Raw genomic sequence first — 20,366 nt, forward strand, 5'->3', positions numbered from 1 at the left:
AATCAACTGAGATCTTTCCAAATGTCCGATGGATGAGTTGAATTCAAACGATACGAACAGACAAGGTTATCTAAATTAAAATTATCATCATCATCATGCGTATCAAGGATTTAGGCCTAGCATGGCCTGTTCCAGCCTTAGAAGTCATCGTTGAGTCGTTTAAGAGAACGTCTTGGTTTTCTTTTTCCTAATGGCTTGTACTTTAAAGCTTGTTTTGGTAATCTTTTTGTTTTATTCTTTGAACGTGTTCCATCCATTTATGTTTATATTTTTTAATTTTTTCTATTACTGTTTCTTGGTTTAATTCTTTCATAATTAAATCGTTTCTTTTGTGATCAAATAGGGTATACTTTGCAGTTTTTCTCATAAACTTCATTTCTTCTAAATAAAATATAAACAAATAATTTTTGTCAACCCCAAGAGCCAACAAATTAGCGATGGTCCAAAGTGGACAACAGCATATTCCTTATAAGTCACGCCAGCACTTTTAGGATTATAACATATCCTACACTGAGTGACTACTTAATTAGATGCATTTCTCTAACAGCGTGTAATTACTCCTTTAATCCTCAAACAAATCCCACTAATTTGTCCCCCCCCCCCCAATTTTATAGCATAGGTGTTCGATGTGTGTACGTTCATGGCACCTCTTTTTCGATTGGCGTCTTGTTAGATTGTTCATTATCCTGATGGAATTGATTTTCCACGGATTAACCAAACTAAATGGATGCACTCGGCAGCTGAGTAATTCAGACATTGTTCCAGTGGAATCAGGGAACCTAAAAGATACTCTAGACCAGTGGTCGCCAAAGTGGTATATCGACCCCCAGGGGTCGATATAACATTGTTAGGGATCGATTCGGGCTCAGGGGTCAATTGGGGGTCGATAGAAAAATATAAGACATCATTGTACGGGTAATATTTAATTTAGCCCTATCTAATTTCTTGTCCTATTATGATTACGTAATAGTAAAATAGAGGGGGCCGATAAAAAGTCAAGAAACTCTTGAAGGGGTCGACAGTCAAAGAAGTTTGGCGACCCCTGCTCTAGACACATCTCATATCCAGCGATTTTGTTTGCTATCCGGACGATTGGTCCACCGATTCGTGCTGCTGAAGCTAAATCTTGGCCTTGTCAGCGTGAACAACTGGAATCAGGAGTAGTCGACCCAAACGACCTTTTGGGAAGTTTTCTAGTTTGTGCAGCATTCTGTACACTCTATAGTTACGCGTGTAAACCCCAACTGGTACGACTGCGCTCGAAGTCATGTTATTGATCCATTATTATATTGCCTTGAAATGTGAAAGCATGCGCGCACATACACACTGTACTAATACAGCCAAGGACGGTGATAAAATTCTTTGCGAAGCGGTGCATTTCATGGATGATTTGTTAATGGGCCTAGAAAATGACTACTCAGCATACAAAATCATACAGTAGAAAATTCCATAGGAATGTTTCGTCTATCTGATTTCAAAATTCTAAAGATTTTCGTACAATATATGTGTCGAAGACAATTATACAGAATTATATTCCTTTATTAAAAAAAAAAAGTAATTTTTACTTCAATCATTAAATAAGCATAAGAAATTATATAAGTAAGGGATATTACATCCCATATTGTTTCATAGCCGAATAAGAAACTCAAAGAGGTTCATGCTGAATAGAAACTATATAAAGTTCGGCGAGTCCAAGCGTATGGTAGCGCAACATGGACTAATTATATGGACTATCCCGGTATTTGCTTACGCTTGGACTCGCCGAACTTTATATAGTTTCTTATTCGGCATGAAACAATATGGGATGTAATATCCCTTAACTTAAATAATTTCACATCGCCGAAATGAAGCCTTTGGCTCTTCATATAATATAATTAGTAATAAAAAATTATAATTTTGATAGAAATATGTTTCTGTAAATAATACTGTCACTCTTATTGTTCGTTTGGTATATGTTTTTTACACCTCACTTCGGTAGAAAACATACTTTATATGGGATAGCAAAATTTCTCTCTCCAGTGATATCAGAGTTTTTCATATATTGCGTAATAATGAGAGCATGTGGATTAATTAGTCCTTATCCCGACTAAAGCCTAAATAATCCGAGAATCATCCAGTTCTGTAGACTAAATATAGTACTTTATGAAGCCACATCCAGCTTACAAATAAGCAAGGTGGTGGTCTCACACCGGTTGATGATTTCTTGTATCAGCTAAAAGGCCTTCACAAACATCCGTGCTACCTTCGGATTCGAACTCGTACTTAAATTAAATCAGTAAAACGTATATAGAGGTAAAAAGGTGAAATCTAAACGCTAAGAACATTCAGTTGAGGGCACACCGATAGGGCCTTCCTATCCATGTGAAAAGTCATGAGTTCAATTTGCATATAATTGGATTAAATGGTATTATTTTTTTTTATCTAGTATTTTTTTTTTTACCTCCTGTCTTACATTCGCCTTTTCTTTTGATTCGATACGTTCGACTAACTTTGATCACTCCGAGAAGCAACTACAGTCTAAATTTGCAACGATGGAAACATGAGACTTGCTGAGAGATGTCTTTGGAGAAGGAAGAGTTCCTCTCTATTTCGGTCCGATTGTGCTTATATTCGCAGGGGGCACCTTATGATGCTTAATAGTTCGCAGAAAATGTTTTCCTTTGTCGACCTAAGAAACAGTCATATTCCAAATTTGAGTAAAATCAGAGCAGGAATAGAAAAGAAAAAGAAAGCTTTGTTCTCTCCTCACCCCCTTTTCAACCAACCGAATACAACTTACCATTCATTTCCCTAATTTTATGTATTTAAATGTCAGAATTTTCTTGAAAAATAACAGGATTAATGTTTAGCATATTTATTCGAAACTTTACCAAGTTTTCGATCTTTCGTTAATAATATCGGCACAATTATCAATTAGTTGAAAAGTCGACGACCTTTACTCTTATTACTGTTGGCTGCGTGCCAACAGTAATAAATAAAATTTCTGTTGCGTGCCTCTATTTCTCCCTTCTACTAACCCAACTCGTCGGAATTTTGTAGCCTTCTTTTTTTGTGAATAAAAGAACTCAGATTTAGGCGCAAAAGCAAGCCTCCCTTTTCTCCACAACAAAGATGTACAATGTGTTCTACTGCACCCAGCACATTCAGTTCACTACAGTTTATTCCTTCCTAAAGATTTTTTTTTTTTTTTAATTTTAAACTTACCTATCATAAGCTATTTGGTTTTGTCACAGGTTATTTTTTTTATTCATTTAATTTTTATCATTTTAATTTTATAATTTATAAAAAATCATAATTATATGTGAGGGACTATTATTAAAATTATAAAAGTCCCTCACAAATTAAATGCGTGTCACACGAAAGTATTGAACTAGCAATTAAACACTAAAAATAATAATCACAAGCTAGAAGTTGGCAGGCCTGGTTGATTAAGAGTTAGGGTATCCACTCTCCAACCAACAGGCTACGAGTTCGAATCCCGGGGTTGGTATGGACTGTGATTGTCTTGAGGTGGGATATAAATTTCATCGCCCGGTGTGAGACCATCGCTTCGACTAATGGAGGACTGAGGGGCTTGAAAAAGTTCCATGTTCGGTCTCTAGAGGAGCATTTCCGGACTTTATAATAAATAAAATAAACCATCGACTAATAGGCAGATGTTTTTATTTAAAAACGTCCAATATTGAATTCCTAACGATTACATAAATTCTTTCTTGCATGAATATTAGAGGTTTTATCAACATTTCTGACATTTTGGAAACCTCAAATGACCCCTCCTGCTCTATAATGTTGTGAGCGTGGATCAAACCATAGGTTGCATAAGCATGAATAAGGTGAAATAAGCATAGGTTGTCATGCGCAACCTATGCTTATTTCACTCTTCCTTAAAATTAACAAAGCGTATCCCTCAATTCACAGACTGTCTCTTTCTTTCTTTTTTTTTTTTTCGTTTTTTTTTATTCAAAAAAAAAACGAAAAAGGTATAAATGAACTGAAAACAGTTCATGTATCGTTTTTAAATTTTTTAAAATTTAATTATTTTCAATACGGTTCAAATTTAATGGTTGGGTTCCATTCCACAAAAATTTTCACTGTACCGCTCTCCCTTTTTTCTATTTCGCGCTTGTTATATATAAACGTTTATTCCTGTAGTTATATCAACCGCATGCTATTCCTAGGCTTGAATATAATCTCTGTGACTTATTGTAAGTACGTGATGGTGGTTTATTTTTTCAACGTTCATTTCTTTCTATTTCCATCAATTGACGCCTGTTACGACCAATTTTTTTCATGAAAAAAAATCAAAATTAAATCCACGCGGAACAAAACTGGTAGTAGTTACATTGTCCTGCTATGAATTTCAGCAATTCGACGAGTTCTGTGCACTAAGAGGGACTGAGTCTTCTGGTGGAAGCTAGACAACAATATTTTTTTAAAAATTATACTGATTTATGTTAATAATAACATAAAAAAGCATTTCTTTTAACGTTCCTCAACCATATGCCTGTATCTAGAAAGGAAGGGCACTTTTCTCCTACTAATAGTTAGTATATCATTATTATTACATGGTGTTCATTTATGGGGTTTCAGAACTAATCGCGTGGTCACCCCTATCTACACTACACCATCTACTACCGGCTGCATATTTTTTTTTTCTTCTTCTTCTGTGTGTGTGTGTTCTCCGGCTGATTTGCCAATTGTAGATATGGAAAAATCCAAGTTTCAGGAAGAAAAAACCCTGCTCTTTGTATGGGATTAAGGAACTCACCTTCAGTTGAAAAGGCGGATATAAAAATTTTTTGCATCTTGACTGGAATCGGATCCAGGTCTCTTTCAATCGATGGATGCATATTCCATCGTTCCTTCCAACTCGAAACTCACAATTAAAAGACATAATTATACTGATCGTTTAGTTTCAATGGCTAATTGTAAACAGTCTCCTGAAGTTTTTTTTTTAAATTTTTTTATTTTATTTTAAGAAATCTAAAATTTTTATTAATAGAAATCTAAAATTTTGTCCAAGTGCAGACTTGGACAAAATTTTAGATTTCTACTTACAAACTATACTGTTTTCAACAATTCTATTTTGTTCTGCATTTCCAAGTTCGTCTCTTCTGAATGACATCAAACATTTCGAGAAACAATATCTAAGCAATAACGATACTCCATTAACTGTCAGTTTTAGTTCCCATCAAATTGTTGAAACCCTTTCCTTCCCATTAATGGTGGTCAATGTTAATTATTCCAGAATTTACTGTAAACGATATTATCAAATGTCTCTTATCGATATATTCGCCGACAAATATAAATATGCTGTGGCCATCCCTAACCAACAGAATAAAGAGTAATAATTGTTCACTTTATCAATGTATGTGCCGCTGAGTCCTTTTTCACTAGTAGGTTAATCCACACATTGTAGCATTAAAAAAAAAAAAAAAATTCTGAATACCCATAATTTTACAAGCAACAATTTCATTTTCACAGTAACTAATATAAATGCGATAGTATATATACGGATAATTGTTTTTAGTATACCACAGTAACGGTATGCTAAATCAAAGAATTCTAGGTTAATTTCATTATCTCAGCGAAGATCCTGAGCAAAACAGGCTTAGCAAAGTTCAAATGTTTATTCGTTTAGGCACTAAAATAATGTGTTCATTGACCCACAGTTCTGAGAGATTTAGCAATCATTCTAATTTTAGTTACAACTGCTATACTTTAACTTGGAATCGTTTATCCCATCTCGATATAACACTGGGCAACTGTATTTATAACAATAACGAACTGCCAAACGAGTGTTCTGCCAAATAGGAAGCTATAGGAATTCCCACGTTACGTTAAGTAAACGTAAACAGTGCCGATGTACCATGTTTATACACACTGGCAGTATCGCTGATCGAATCTAAAGCCACAGTAAAAATAGGTGCATTCGAACCTATTTATTGTTTTAATTTTAATTTTAGACTCCTTTATACTTTTAGTGAAGTTCTTTTAAACTCAAAGTTCGTCGCAAATTTATCTGTCGTTTCTTGTCTGTCAAGATTTTAATACTTTCAATTCTTGACAGACAGTACGTTAAAAAAAAAAAAAAAAAGGAGAATACGAATCTCATTCTTAGGAATACAAAAGTGGCATCGCCTGACCTAATTATTAAAGCGTTTTATTTTTAATGGAAAAAAGCTACACAAAAGTAGTCATATTACAAGTCATCTACAGAGAACTGACGCCCTCCTCATATCTTATTTAAAACGCTTGGAACACAAAAACAACGCTCATTTCAGACTCGCCCCAATGAGGAAAGGCGGCACGTAGCTCTTGGAAAGTAAAACAGCATTTTACCCAACAACGAGTTTCTGTTTGAATAAGGGGAAAATAAAAATCAACAATTAACGAACCACTACTGTTAGTGGTCGGAAGATGGAAGTGTGCAAATGGTGGATAGTGGTGCAATGCGAAGATGGAAGATTAAGATGTAAAGTACCCAACCGCGATGAGTCCTTGGAGATTTCACGTAATAATAATAGTAATAATGATACTAATACACTACCTCATGTTTATAAAATAATTTCCAGAATTTAAGATGAAGTGTCTCCGCTGTAGATGACCCATATTATAAATTTTCATAATAACACAGTTTTGTTGGATACAGTAAATGCATCTGCTGGTTCAGAATATACTGTGAATGGTTAGTACCATACCGCTAACAAGTTTTAGCCCAGAAGTGTGTGGACTGATTAAGCATGAGCTAACAAGTTGAACCTGCAAGGACTCTTCCAATAATTTACATTAGGCTAGTAACTACTTTATCCACTTAGCGATGGGGATTCGTTGCATTTTGGATGGATTTTGTAAGATATTGGGTAGGACCCTAAACAAAACGTAGTAATTTATGGATAACCCTTAATAGACTATGTAAAATACAATGTTTACATTCTGATCTGATTTTCTCTTTTAGTCGTTCCGACCGTAGGTGACTTTGTAGATCCACAAAGTATTCCTGGTGAGATGTTTTTTTTACAGGGTAGTTCACCATTGCTTTCCCCAAACCCCCCAATTTTATCCGGGCTCAGGACCGGCATATGGCTAGGACGTATTCGTGATTGTAATCCATGTGTGTTCATGGGAGCCGGTTTGCCTATTCTGCGGGATGAAAAACTGGAGTTTCCGGATGAAAAAACTCCCTACCTCCGTATGAGACCGGTTAACTCACCTTTCCTCGAAAGAGACCAGATAAAGGTTCCTCACGTCACCGACGGGAATCGAACCCAGGTCTTTTCGACCAAAGGGCTTCGTCTATACCGACTGAGCTACGGAGGCTCTATATTTACATTTACTGAAATAAATACGAAGATCTACGCAATAAATAAAATAAGAAGGAACAGAACACTAGCAATAGATATGATTTTTGATGCGAGGACCTGTGAAATATTCTTGTCATCATAATATACAGGTAAATTTGGAGTCATAAAGTGCAAATTCCTGAATAACAGGATGTTCCCAAAGTTTATGACTCTGCAAGTTGGAAAAATCTGCATTATATTCTGAAAAAAATCTCTTCGTGGAAAGAAAGTAAGAGTGCGATGTAACTTCATAGAAGATAGTTTCGTATTTTTTTCGAAGAACAAATAATTAATCTCAACAACTACAATAACAGATTAGTCCAACAATTGCCTGTTAACGATGTTAGTATTAAAGATCCCGCATACCAAATTTCATCCAAATATGTTCAGCCAAGAAATACGATCTTGCAGAAGAATGGTATACGTTACCAGAAAACTGATTACCCACTGTTGTTGGCATTTTTTTTTTTGATTGAAATAAAATTAATAAGGTAATATGTGCAAATTAACAAGTAGCAAAGAAGAAAATGTCCGTACTCCCTCTATTTTTTTTTGCTTCTTTTAGAAGAAAGACTGTGCACTAAATGGACAGCCTATCAACAAGTTGTGGGTTCGAATTCCACTGTAGTAAGAATGTTTGTCTAACACCTTAAATGTCTTAAGGTGGTAGATAATTTTCAGGGTCAGGGGATATAAAAAAAAAAAAGCATCACTCCGCTTATTTGGAGACCTGAAGTTGAAGAAGCACCATGAGAAGGATATCCAGATAATCTAACGAACTCACTCGATTCTAATATTCTATTAGGTTTACAATTTTTCGCCACTATGATTCGTATAAAAAATAAAGAAATCTTTCTATAAATCTGAAACGATAGGCCTTAATCTTTGTGGGTTTTATTTTTTTTTTACTAAATAAAATACATCCCTGGAGTAAGATGATAATAAAAAAAAAAAGCTCATGATATATTTATCACTACAATAATGTTCCAACAGTGTACCAAGTTAATATTCAATTATTTATAGACCAACTATAAACGACGCGAAGCATAGTATATCAGTTCGATGATGGATTGCAGACGTACTCGCAAACATAAGCCATGCTTATATGAATGTGAAACGCAAGCAATTAATATGTATACGAAAAAACAAAACAACACACAAAGATTCTAAGAACTCGTGTATCGGTGAGTACCAGGTACGAAGCAGCTTAGGAGCAAATTGATTTTTCAAGACAATTACTACACACGCAATTATTGAATTAGTTTTCAATACAAACACTGATTCATAAACAAATAATATAGCCATTGTAGTAGTGTTAGCTTTATGATAGGGCTCGAATTTCGGAGAGGAAACCTAGGTCCGAATCCATTAGGCTGCGAGAAACGTTTACAAGAGCTTTAGTACTGAAGGTGAGTTAGCCGGCATCGTACGAAGATGGCAGGGTTCCCCTTCCCCTGGAAATTTCGGTTTCAAAATTCTGCGAAACAGGCAAAGTGCCAGAAGAATAGAAGCAACTGACAGCCCATATACACTCTTTATAACCTAAGTTGCTTTGTAATTCAAACCAGAGCAAAAGAAATTTATGTTCTCAACAATAAGTAATACCATCCCATCCAAGTAGCCTTCTAAACTAGCTAGCTTGCTGTTTCCTCAGTGCTTCGTTTTTTTTTTTTTTTCAAGTAGGATTTTTTAAAGATATATCACTTATTTTTTTATATTTTTTATATAAAGTAGGTAAAACGCTAAGGGAATAAATTGCTGTTAAAATAAGATGAACAATGAAACATGTAGCATTGTTTTCTTTTTTTCCGTAGTTTTTTTATGTGATTTCCGTCCATGAAAAAACCAAAAGTACACGAGTAACCTAAATACGGAAATCTAGCTAAGCCATTTCAGACCTCCAGCAAGTGGGATAGCAGCCTCATACAGGGCGACGAAATTCATCTCACACCCAAATATATTCGCTGACATTCATTGTACAGGGCAGGATTGGAACCCACAACTCGATGGGTGAAGAGCAAGTACGCTAACCGCTCAGTCAAAGCAGTTAGCGTACCAGAACACAGGTACATAACATAGCGTGCATAAATGGATCAGAACAGAGTTACTGGTCCATGTATGCAAAAAATTGCCAACAGATCTTAACGTAGGAAACAACTATATTCCAAAGTGGGTTTAAATCAGTTGTTTTATTACTTTTTTATCATCATCTTTTATTACAAACTTCTCTCATATACGAGGACCTTAAGCAATATTAGAAACAACTCCATGGTAAGAGCCGATCGAACCATGTGATCCGTAGATGTATCTGAGATGGACCAGAATTCCTCATAACTTCATTTCCACTTCATTATGGTCGGATTTGGTGAAATTATTGTGGGACCTTTAGCAATGTAAATAATTATATTCTAAATTTAGTTAGAATGAGATTGAACGATGTCACATGTAGAGGTGGTGAAGGAAACGCTCTTGCCCTGAATATTTTAGGGAAACTTCAACAACCTAAGAAACAATTACGTGACAATATTTTCAAAGTGCTCTAATTTAAAGTGAGCTAAAAATCTAGCAGGCTATCCCGTTGGATGCTGATGTTTTAAAAAACGGGGATCGATGATGATCAAATTGCTCCGGTTAACAGTCATTCGAAATTTAAATTTTCTATTGCAAAAATCACTCGAGTGATTTTTGCAATAGAAAAGTACAGCACTTGCCTGGGGGATCACTGCTGTGACACAATGTATTTCAAGATAAATCTGTGATTTAGTAGGCGTAAAAACATTATAATCACAGGATCCATCACAGTTTTTGTTTTAATAGACACTAACAATGTTTTAGTTTCAAATTCCAATGATCTAATTACGTAATGAGATTTTCCTCTGCGAAATTAAAAAGGAGCAAATTTCAGACAGATTTTATTTTTCGATTACAAAGATAACTATACTTTACCAAATATCTCAAGAAGGAAAAAAATTATCAAAAACAACACGCCTTATTTTTGCAATTCTTCAGTTTCTAAAAAAAGGCATTAATTTTCCGTATCATATTTAAAAAAAAGAAAAATGCACACATCAGAAACAGCGAACGACTTGTTTTTTATAATAGAATTTCCCTATTATGTTCTATTGATTCTTTCACTTATTGTGTTATTTATTTATTTTATTTATTAATTTAATTTTTTTTTTTCGAGGATGTCAATATTTGGAAATCTGTTTTCTCATTTAGATATTCATGGCAAAAGTTAACATATTCCAGAGAAACATTTAAAATATGGCATTGTTTGTTTACAGATTAATCAAGGATGCCTAAAACACCCCTTTCGTTCGGTTTATTCATAAAAGAATAAGTCTTAAAACTCTAAGTCAGATCAATAAGTTGCTGCAGTGGAAATAAGTACAGTAACTCTGAAAACAATTGATGATGCTTCGTCCTCTGAGCGTCCATTATCTTGTGCGCTAAGTCGGCACGCGCAGAGCGCTGGCACGATGACCTACTTTTGTTGGACTAAACAAATCTGCGGTATGGGGAAAAAAAGAAAAGAAAAATGGAGATCTGCACTATCCAATTACAAAATTTATCCTTTTGAAATACGAATCAACAAAGATGATTTCACTGCAGCAATTTTAAATAAATGTGGACAAAGACGAAACAAGGTGCGTTAAATGGAAATTTTTGATTTTAAAAATTTTAATTTTTTTTAATCATTGAAATAAAATTATTCGCAATTTTAAAAAAATATTTTTTGTAACCATTTTGTCTTCTTTGATGGAGGTTAGTTTTCACATAGTTTCACTTAACACACACACACAGCCTAACAAAGATCGAAAACTAGCAGCTGTTGGGAGTTATATTCTCAATATGTTTCGTATCGTATTATATTCCTCCATGTTTGCCCTTGAACCGGTTTTCTTAAAATTCAGTCCGATAAAATAAAAACTCAGATTTTCAATGGCATTTTTTTAACGAATTACAATTCTAAAACGAAGTTTTTAGATGCATTTAAAGTTTTATGAGGAGTTATGAATTTTAAGTTAACGGAAATCACAAGTTAAGACTTCTAAGCCTTTGTATGCTACGATCGATAATGGCTATGAAAAATTTTAAAACGAAATAAAATGGCTAACAATAATTTTAGAAGATATCGTCTCATAGAACAAAATCAGAAAAATTCAAAGCAAACTGGTATAGAATAATTTTTATAGGCTCAAACAACAGACACAAAATAAGAAAAAAATAAACTTATTAAAAATTATTTAAGAAAAACAAAATTGTGGTTAACCGTTGTATATTATTCTATACTACTTGATAGAAGTTAAAGTACAATCTCTTTTTCTTCTCTCATTTCTTCTTAAAAAAGTTACTATAAAAAGAAAAGAAGTGAAATAAAGAATAATGAATGGGACGTAGTCCAAGATTCCCGAAGTAAAGGATGAGAAGTTAGAAGTTTAGAAACAGTTGAGCTACGATTTAAAAAATGAACATGGTTTCTTTTGTTTTCTTTTTAATCCATATATTATTTTCTCCATCACACAGCCTTTCGGGCACCTTCTTCAATCTTCTCTTGTTACTGAATAACAAGAGTAATGTCTAGAGTTGCAAGAGATCGTTTTCATTGGTATGCATTTTTCTGCGGCAGGGAGGGCCTAAAAAAAAGTTCGAAAAATCCCAACAAAAGATACCGTGATTTGATATCTGAACTACCAGAATTCTCTCATTCATTCTAGTTTCTTTCACAAACCCATATGGACCATGAACTTCAAATTAAAAGAACAGATGCTAGCTGTAGGTTAAAAAATAATAATAAATCCCACGCTCAGATAAACAAGTAAGCGGAGACAAAAAATTAGCAAAATTTTTGTAAAACATTGATATTTTTATTTTGAACAATATATAAGCCGAAATTTGAAACGTTTTTATGTCACGTTTTTTGTCACTTCATTGTTTTGAAACGTCCAACAATGCGTTTGCCTTCATGAGACAAACACATTGTTGTCTCATGTTTCGAGTCATCAGAATTGAAGGAGAACCGGCTTACCAGCCCGGAACTCGGGGGTTGGGCGTCGTAGGCGCCAGGGGGGGGGAAGATCCCTCCCTAGTGTATGTATGTGTGTGTGTGTGTGTGTATATATATATATATAAATAAAGGTATAATAAATTTAGTTTAATCCTTTATCCAAGTGTGAGCAAACAAAGTTTACGCCTGAAAGTATCTTCAGGACTGGGGTAAGGTGGTACAACACCAGGAAACTCGTTGCAAAGGTGGAGCAAGTTCACAACACTCCAATCTCAGTATCTCCCATAATGCAACACACATCTCCTTGCGGATATGTATAATGTTATGCATTAAGGGAAGGGCCGCTACCTAGACTAGTTTCGACCTTTATTGAGGTCTCTTCGGTGGGAGCCAGGCCCAAGTGGAGATATGAAGAGACCTCAATAAAGGTCGAAACTAGTCTGGGTAGTGGCCCTTCCCTTAATGGATAACATTATACATATCCGCAAGATGTGTTTTGCATTATGGGAGATACTGAGATAGGAGTGTTGTGAGCTTGCTCCACCTTTGCAACGAGTTGCCTGGTGTTGTACCACCTTACCCCAGTCCTGAAGATACTTTCAGCGCAAACTTTGTTTGCTCACACTTGGATAAAGGATTAAACTAAATTTATTATAGTCTAACCAAGTGAAAAATAAACTTTCAATATATAAAGGTATATTCCCAAGCAGCAGCGACGGCTTACAATTGAGATAGATACCAATGTTGGCAATTTTAAGAATTCAAATATTGTATTTCGTATATATTTTAAAAAATGGCAATTTCTCCCTCCGTTATTACATGTGGTTATTGATGTTTAAGTTACAGATGTTTAAATAAAGGCCAACGTTCACGACAAAATCAGAATAAAACAAATTCGAGACTAAAATAAAGGTCCACAATGTGGACCACTCTCTCGGTGGTCAGCACTACACAGACATTTCATAATATCGAAGAAGAATTAATAAAAGGCAGACTGACATTGCTACAACGAGAAACAAGAATTCTACGTCTCTCTTCAACAGCAATTCACTAATCCTGTCAGCGTTTAATGTGAATGCTTCTCAAGAAAGTTAGGCGTATGATGTTCGGAGAAAAAGTGTTGTACTGTAATCAATTGTTATGCACGCAACTCTTTTCCTATTGAAGATAAACGAATTGGTCAAAATCAGATCCTGCCTTATGTTTAAAGGAGAGAAAGAAGAATACATGAAAATAAAATATCCATAATTAATTCTGACGACTTGGAAGGAGGGATCCTTGTCATTTGGGGGAACGGCAGTTTTTGCTGTTTTATCTTCTGAATCGTTTTCAAAATTTTATTCTAAATGTGAATCCTACCCAGAGAAGTATTTAAACCTATTGTACATTAATACCATAAATGGGAGCGTTCGATAATAATTCAGAAACTACTCTGGAGAGTAAACCTGAAACTTTTCCAAGACACTTCAGATCTCTAATTAAACATTGTGGTCTCACACCGAACAATGAAATTCATCCACCACCTAAAACTATTTTTTAAGTTATTTCGTAAATTTTCATGAAAAAAAAAAAAAAACTGAAAATTCTGAAATATTACCCGATGTAAGTTATTTTTAATAACTGTTTTTTTTTTTAAGTTTTATATTTCAATGTGCTATGTGAATTTTCAGAAATGAAGTAAGAAATTTTAATTGACGAAATTAAATGAAGTTTTAATTCTTCAAAAATCATGAAGCTTTAAGGGGAAAAAATCGAATTTAAGGAACCCTGCAACGACAAGTACCCTGCTAGCAGTACATAAAAGCTTCTTCAATCAGTAAAATTCTTAAAAATTATCGTTCAGGACTTTTCTCCTAATTAAAAAAAAATGCAAATAACAGCATAAGATCTTTATTAATAATACTGTAGAAATTAATATAAATATGTGAATATGTACTAATGTTAAGCTGGTTAATCAGGAATCATACCAGACTTTAAATGAGAGACTTAGCATTACAAACTGGTAAAGAATAAATTATCGCAAAATTGCAACTTGGGATATTTTGTGCACGCGCCATTTTCGACATAATTTAAAGGGGGGAATACTTCCCCTGCCTTCCAGAATCAGCAATTCTACTTGCATACTATACGAAGAAATGTGGTGATAGTTCCACTTTGTTTCTTCCAGAACAAAAACCTTGGGGGAACAGCAATCTACACCGCGGGCGAAGACGTACGCGTCATTTATTGCTCAAGTGTCCATTGCCAACAAAGCGACTTTATTTCGTCAGCAAGAGCTCCCGTCGATCCCAGACATTAGACGAACGTCCATTTTCCTTCCCCCACCACCATCGCAACTGTAATCTGTACCTCCTTTCTTGTGCATTTAGCGATTTTTCCCCCCTTCCGAGTAGCACTGTGTGGAATGTGTCATTCCACTTTAGTCTACGTAAAGTGGATTCTGGTCACCAATGCTTTTACCAGTTGTGCAGACTGAAAGGAATTTTCTCAATTGCAGGATGCTGATTCTGCTCACATTTCGACAAAACATTTCTATAGATCACGCTTGTTTTAAATAGCACTTTAAAATAGCACTTTGACATAATGTCAAAGAATATCTATCATTTTTGTGAAAGCAGTGTCATGCCACAACTATATATGTATTGGGTGCACTAACTAGCATCGTATTAAAACATAAAAAGAATAAATAAAATAACCGTAGACTATCATAAAAGAAAATGACAGTTCCATAATTACATTCCTGTACAGTGATGAGCCAGCGATTGAAAAATCAAAGAGTACTTGAGTACTTTTTGGCCTTACGCTGCATACCTTATTTAGTTATTTCTGGACCTCCAAGGAGTTAAAAGACTCATCGCAAAAATGTTTATTATTATTTATCTCTTATTTTCATTTATTTATTATGTCATTTATTATATTATATACTCACATAATGTATTATCTTCAATACGCAAAGAATTTATACGAATTTAGATATTTTTAATTACGATCGATAGTTTATGTAACTGTTGTTGTTCATAATTATAACTATGGAAATCTGGCAAGTAGATGATGTGCGAATTACCCGACAGTTGTACATATATGCTTTGTAGGAGTAAACACTGGAAATTTTCTGGAGGAAAAGCAGAGATACAATCATATGAGATCAGCTAACTCACCTTCACTTGAAAAGCAAAATCTTTTCGCCGTTTTATGAACAAAAAGAATCGCATAACATCACATTTTCTGAAAATACTGACTAAATTGAAACCTTTTTGTTTCCATACCTGCATACAAATTAACTAGAGTAATAAGTGAGCCACCTGGGAAATGGTTATGTGAATGATGTTTTTCATAATTTATGGAAAGCTTTGAAACATTTTTGTTCATCTCCATTTATCCTCCAACCTGTAACAAATGTTTTTACGTTATAGAGTAGCGTACAGTTTAGGAAGAGAGAGAGAGGTGGGGGGGGGGGGACTTATAACGAAGCATTCACAATAGTTAATTTTGTTTGTCGTAGAGAACAAATGCAAAACAGTTAATATGTCGTTAGTATTCAAAAACTACCAATAACTCTTTCGTAGAAAGAAGGGTCTTCAAACTATGGTGAACAAATCGAACTTTCTTGTGCTGAAAGTTGAATTTGTCAGATTTCGAGTAAAAATGGCTGGCCTAGTTGGCCGAGAGGATAGTGTATCCGCTCTCCAGCCAAAAGGATGCGGGTTCGAATCCCGCCGTGGGCACGGATGTTTGTGATTGTCTGTGAAAATACTAGTGGGCGGTAGATGTAGATGATGATAGTAGTTGCGATTCGTTGTAGTTGATGGAGACTGAAAGTTCTGTTCGACCACAGATACGAGAATCTCAGTTGGCTCGGTGCCAAGAAGAGTCAATTCATGTTGAAGGAGAGAAAGAAATAAGGCGATGTACGAATGGTCACCAACACGCAAAATCACGTGCTTTATATGTAAAAGTTTCCAACTGTTACACAAGCAAAATAGCTAATTAGCACTTTATAAACTAGAATATTCATAAAAGAGAAATTAATTTTCCGACGTGTAATAATAAACAACTCATCCCACAATACGGATTGATTACCCTATTATCGGAATGGATTCTCCTTCTTCTGACATGCGCAGAAGTGTCGTAGGGTCTCGCATCGTGGGCGCGTACAGTACGTGCTCTCCCTCCATGAGTCTGGTGGTATCACTGAAGTATTATGAATTCGAAATATAAAATTACAGTTACCCATTACCCAAAAATCCGCAGTTTTTTTCCCCTACCATAGTAATAGAGGAAAGAAAATGAGGCTTGGTGTGCAATGAAATGCAAATAGCGTGTTTGGCAATCTACTGAGAAATCAGAAATTTATAGACTATATCATACTCTATAAAATTCTGATTTCCCAATATATTATATTGGCATACATAGTAACCCTTGATTACTGAATTACTGTCGTGTTGCAAGAGCCAATCGCCTAACATCAGGGCTGTCCAATCTTAGGTAATCCTAGGGCCGTATTAAAATAAATAAATAAATAAAATTTATCCGAGGACTGCAGCACAATACGTATCTAGTAATTTGGTGAGCAGCAGCGACAAAACATCGATAGCTGAACAAATGAACACTACTAATCGTGCGCTCATCATTCCCCGTGAGCGCCCAGAGCATGCGCGTTAGAACAAAACAGTGTAAGAACGCTTCATTGACACAACCGATATTTAAAAAACACGTAGGTATATAGTGATGCAAAAAACACCAAATAAAATGACCAACATCGAGATTATCGATTAGTGATAGAATTAAAATATCTAATACGCATTCGATTCAAATTATTTTATTTTTTTGTTCGTGAAAATCAAAACCCACAGGCGGGCCGCACAAAATCCCACCGCGGGCCAGATGCGGCCTGCGGGCAATGCTTTGGACAGCCCTAGCCTAACTCAAACATCCCTTATACGTGATGATAGTTCACGAAAGCTCTGTTGCATGGTTTCACGTTGTGACAACTACAAGCCGAAAAACTATAAATGTGGGGAAGGATGGATGAGACAAGAAAAGAATTCAAGGGATGCAGCATTCTCAAAGGATGCATTCAAAGCTTGTTTCTTGAGGGGGGGGGGATCGCAGTTACGCCACTTCTCTCTCTCTAAATGTGACAAATCCTCACTTCAACTTGAGGAAAGAAGGTTGATTAGTTTGGTTTGGCTGTAATTATAGCAGAAGCTGCTGCTAGGCTGGTATATTATGTCTGAACTGCCTCACTTTTGCAACAGTTAACCCGTTAATGAAGGAGTTAACAGATTGACAAACTGAAGGGCAAATAAGTATTTGTCAATGTGTACACACACACACACACAAACTTCAGAAATTTTCACATAGACATTATGACTAATGTTTATGTGAAATTATACAAATAAAATTATCTATTAATCCCCTTTGTATTCCTCAAAGGGAGTCGGCGGCACTCCTTTAGCCCTGACCAACTTTTGAAAATCGGTAGGTAGCCGGTTTCCACTGTTAACCGTAAATGATAGTTAAGTTCGGGGATACGTTTTGACTTTAAAGGCATCAGAGTAACATTACGGCAGTCACATCTAATGTTCTTAAACCTTAACCGACAATGCTTCTAAGCTGAGAGCATGCCTGGCCACGCACATCTCATTCTCCCTCTCAATGTCAAAGACACACTAACAGCGATTGTCTGTTATCGTAGTAATAAGCGCAGCAGAGGCTCAGTGGTGTACGGGCTTTTAAGAGTTTTAGGTTTGGTTCCACCAAGATATCAAAGAGTGCATTACAATAAGATGTATATTTCATGTCCAATTGCATTTTTAGTTCAATAACAATGTGTAGCTTTCATCATTTTTTTTTTAATTCTGGGAGCTTATAAATGTAAAGCTTATAACACTTTTCTCGAAAGTCACCGATCCCCCCCCCCCTCCCATCCCAGAGTTTCGTAGGTCAACCCAACTCTGTTCAGAAGACATGACTTGCATATTCGCTTTCCTGGCCCCTGAGGGAACGTTGCTAACAGGTATATTACCGTCTGAAACTGTAAAAGTTCTAGTGTCGATGTTTTTCTTATTTGGGAGGCTAAATAACCCAACTTCTGAGAGAGAGATGCTCTGCGCAAAAGATCGGCTAACCAGGAACCAGCTGAAAAATAATCTAAACACTGTTTCTCTAGCCGGCGATTGGAACTTATAACCTTTCTTCTGGAGGTCTATCATTATGAACTAGAAACACTACCACAAGCGCATTGATTTTTTTTTTTTTTTTTTTTTTGAAATTCAGTTAAATTAGTTATTTCAGTTAAATTAACATACAGGAAAGTTTTCTTCTTTTCATTTAAACAAATATTCAATGTTAAATAACAGTGGATTTTCATTTTATTTAGCTCTATTTTCTTAAGGGGAGGAGAAGAGGACAGGACGAAGTTCCCCTATCTATCCTTTCTGAATCCACCACTGTCAAGGGTGAACTCCAGGTTTCACAAGCCAGTTGAAAACAGGTATTCTGATATTATCTTCAAGAATTTCCTGGCCTTCTTTAACAACTTAAACCACTCGAAAACACGTTTCACAGCTATTTTTAAGTAGTTCGAACATTCTCATAATTTCGTTAGTGCTTTTACAAATTAATCTAACGTAAAATTTTACCTTCGCATGCGATTCAGCGTCCAACAACGACAAAGAGAGAGAAAGGGAGAAGATTTAAAAAGTATATTTTAAATAAATATCTCCAATTAAAAATCAAATTTTAGCATTAGATTATGTAGATAATTCGAAAGAATGCAAACTTTAAAGTAGAATTATTTTTAGAATTAGTTTAAAAAAAAAAACTGTGCTTCGAATTATCTTACATTAGCAAAAATAAGAATCAGAATTTTATTTCTATTTTATTAAATGAAATTATCTGAATTTTATTTTACTTAATTAGTTACCGTTATGAGCAAGTTATTAATTTATTTATAAGTGCTTAAATTGGAAGAAAATGGAAAGTAGGGCAGTTAATTTGTATTTCGACAGAGGGGGGTCGGGGGAGAGAGAGAGAGAGAATTGGGAGAAGTTTAAGGCTTTCCTAGAAAGAATTGAGGCGAAATCCCCCCCCCCCTCCTCTCTCTCTCTCTCTCTCTCTCTAGAAGTGTTAAATGCAGTCACTAAATGACCAAATTGCTTTGGTTATTCTTCCCTTCAGAATTACTGACGATTTGACAGGTCAAATTTGTTCCGTGAATTTCTCCTTTCTTAATACTAAAAGATCCCAAATATTCCAATTATGTCATTGTCTAAATGGGCTAATATTTTCAGGTATTAAAACTAAGCGCTGCGCTGCCACCTACATATAAATTCCTGTTTAAGTAGAAGATAATTCAGCAATAAAACAAAATAAAATGGTACAACATGAATAATAATAATATAATCAGAAAAAGCAAAGTGCCTAGCACAGAAATTCTCAAATAGCAGTCGGCGAATGATTAGGCCTACTCAATAATCAGCACACAAAATAATTATCTTCATTTAACGTGTTCGAAAGTCGTTATTTTGACGTGTGTTTAATTAAGTCAATCAGTGAGTGTACTTTTCTTCATTACTAATAAACTTTGAGTAGTGTGTGATGTAAACAATTCCCCGAATAATTAATGAATGAATAAAACCAGTAAGTATTCAGTTATTCACACATTTACGAAAACTAACTTCATAAAAGTTTCGATTCGGTCAGCCGATAAACACCGCAATTTGTTGTTACAACTATCAAATACAAATTTAATTTCGTATTCGGAAAAAATTCGCAGAAAAGAAGTGTCGTTTGTCACATTAATTCACGCTTAAATTTACCATGTAATTTAAGCGTTGTCTATATAACAAAGGAAACAAAAATGTATTGCTGAATTATAATAGTGACTTGATATCATAATTTTCCACTACTAGGGATCCAAAACGAGTTTTTCCCCCTTCTCTCTCTTTATTTATCATATACGGAAGAGTAAAGAAAATTAATCGAGAATCCTCGGTCTAGCATTGCAT

At 35.1% G+C, this 20,366-nt stretch overlaps 1 protein-coding gene across 1 annotated transcript in view; it reads right to left on the bottom strand.

Moving 5' to 3' along the window:
- The window catches only part of LOC150092761 (CD9 antigen-like), a 181,531-nt gene that overhangs the window by 160,513 nt on the left and 652 nt on the right, over nt 1–20,366 (bottom strand). The gene's annotated exons all lie outside the window — the stretch shown is intronic.

The sequence above is a fragment of the Typopeltis vanoorti genome, chromosome 25, assembly GCF_054136105.1.
Source record: "Typopeltis vanoorti isolate ZY-2024b chromosome 25, IOZ_Tvanoo_1.0, whole genome shotgun sequence".
In the NCBI taxonomy this organism is placed as follows: domain Eukaryota; kingdom Metazoa; phylum Arthropoda; class Arachnida; order Uropygi; family Thelyphonidae; genus Typopeltis; species Typopeltis vanoorti.